Source organism: Schistocerca americana, unplaced genomic scaffold (assembly GCF_021461395.2).
Source record: "Schistocerca americana isolate TAMUIC-IGC-003095 unplaced genomic scaffold, iqSchAmer2.1 HiC_scaffold_1306, whole genome shotgun sequence".
Taxonomy (NCBI): domain Eukaryota; kingdom Metazoa; phylum Arthropoda; class Insecta; order Orthoptera; family Acrididae; genus Schistocerca; species Schistocerca americana.
The window spans coordinates 12,501-15,000 of NW_025725379.1; the positions used below are offsets into that span (position 1 = coordinate 12,501).

Below are 2,500 nucleotides of genomic sequence, written 5' to 3' on the forward strand. Positions count from 1 at the left end.
CGCCTTAACGTAACCCGCGTTGCGCCTTAACGTAACCCGCGTTGCGCCTTAACGTAACCCGCGTTGCGCCTTAACCTAACCCGCGTTGCGCCTTAACCTAACCCGCGTTGCGCCTTAACCTAACCCGCGTTGCGCCTTAACCTAACCCGCGTTGCGCCTTAACCTAACCCGCGTTGCGCCTTAACCTAACCCGCGTTGCGCCTTAACCTAACCCGCGTTGCGCCTTAACCCAACCCGCGTTGGGCCTTAACCCAACCCGCGTTGGGCCTTAACCCAACACACGTTGGGCCTTAACCCAACACACGTTGGGCCTTAACCCAACACACGTTGGGCCTTAACCCAACACACGTTGGGCCTTAACCCAACACACGTTGGGCCTTAACCCAACACACGTTGGGCCTTAACCCAACACACGTTGGGCCTTAACCCAACACACGTTGGGCCTTAACCCAACACACGTTGGGCCTTAACCCAACACACGTTGGGCCTTAACCCAACACACGTTGGGCCTTAACCCAACACACGTTGGGCCTTAACCCAACACACGTTGGGCCTTAACCCAACACACGTTGGGCCTTAACCCAACACACGTTGGGCCTTAACCCAACACACGTTGGGCCTTAACCCAACACACGTTGGGCCTTAACCCAACACACGTTGGGCCTTAACCCAACACACGTTGGGCCTTAACCCAACACACGTTGGGCCTTAACCCAACACACGTTGGGCCTTAACCCAACACACGTTGGGCCTTAACCCAACACACGTTGGGCCTTAACCCAACACACGTTGGGCCTTAACCTGCTCTGTAATTGTCATACGACGCGTTAAATTAGTGTAGTGTTGCCTAACTGCAACCCCCGCAATATAGTTTGCTACCCGCACTGCCCGGTCCCCAGAGTATCGCTTCATGTTAAACACCTTGCAGCTATACACTGTAATGCGGATGGCAGCAGGACGTACATGCTCAATGCCCTTCGCAGTTGTTCATTGGCATTCGCATGGCGAAGCACAGCCTACGTTGTGGTACGGCTTGTGTCAACTGTCCGCTGATGTTGTACGTCCAAATCACACACTGTACTGCACATTGGTCCTCATGTACTGAATGATACATCGTGGTACATGTGTGACCGTACCACGACTGCGCCAACAACGGCGAACCATACGGTCCAAATATTGTGCACTCAGCTACGTGTCGTCTCCCTATAAGAGCTGGATTGCAGTATGGTATGCCGTGGATGGCGATCAGCATGAGCCGTCTGTTGATGTAGTGGCGCGTGTTGTCAGACGTAGTCGTCTCTTCTCACTCACCGTGATAGCATGGTGCACTGCGTTCCACATCTGCGACATGCGACAGAGGCCGGTTGACAGTCGTTCGCGCAATGGACATCGCATACGTACGGGGGCCACCTTCCACGTGTTCGCGAAGCGTGCACATGTTGTTGCGTGTATGTGGGCAGACATAGTGTGTCGTGACACCTGACACAGGCATGCAACAATCGTTGAATTTGCAAATGGCGATGGACGTCTACGTTTGCTGGTGACGTTACGCAAATGAACAACTGGTAAACCGTTGTGGTGCGGTTGTTCTCGCTAGAGGTGAATCAGTGATGGCGACGATCGGTTGAGCTACCAACCGGTTGTTTCAGCGATACCCACCATGCCCACGAACGTGAATGGCATGTGGGTGTGAAGCGATACGCGGCGGTGGCTGGGTGGGACCGTCCCCGGCCGGTGAGGGGGGGCCTCCCGGCGTGCTGGCCGCGCGGTGCGTGGGCGCACGCGCTACAGCCGGCTGGTGGGGGCGGCCAGTGGCAGGCGCGCCGGCCGACGGAGGCGGCAGGCGGCGCAGCTGCGCGCCGGCGCACCCTGCACGCGGCGCCGTGCGGCCAAAGTAGGTCCTCGCGGGCCCGGTGCGAAGCGCGGTGGACATCTGCAGTGTGCTGGTCCGATTGAGGACTGTGTGCGCTGAGGATGCGCCGCCGCCCGGCGCTCGGCGCCGCGACGCCGTCTGCTGCTCGGTCGCCTCTGCGGTTCTCGCAGGTGGTTTGTATCGCAGCTGTGCGGACGTGTTGGCGCGTTCGCTTCGGCACCCAAGTGGGGCTTTTGTCCTTCTGTGGCGCTGGCGTTGGAGCTGCCGGCCACCGTAGGTGGCGCGTGTTGTCTCCCGCCGGCAATGCCACGACAGCACGCTCCCGGGCCTCTGTCGGCAGCGGCAAGCTCAGTTGGGAGCACGGGTGGTCGCACCTAAAGCGTCTACTCGCCAAACTCCGGGCGATTGCGCCTCTCTCGAACCCGACCAAGTACTTAGGACGGCGCTGCGCGCCGCCGGGACCTGAGAGGGTTTCGAGGTGTATTGTGCAGGGGAGCTCAGCCTCCTCCTGTTTGCAGAATAATTGAGCGGACGCTTGCGTGTTCGCGCGGGCCCCCGGGACACACTCCCGGGCGGCCGGCTGCTCAGCTCTAGTTGACGCAGCTCCCTGGTTGATCCTGCCAGTAG

At 59.2% G+C, this 2,500-nt stretch overlaps 1 non-coding gene across 1 annotated transcript in view; it reads left to right on the top strand.

Annotated features, from left to right (window-relative positions):
* The first annotated feature begins 2,477 nt into the window (after window positions 1-2,477).
* Window positions 2,478-2,500, top strand: part of LOC124564266 — a 1,910-nt gene continuing 1,887 nt past the window's right edge. The window contains exon 1 of the ribosomal RNA XR_006970542.1: window positions 2,478-2,500. This exon is cut by the window's right edge and continues 1,887 nt beyond it. This is a non-coding gene — a ribosomal RNA (small subunit ribosomal RNA).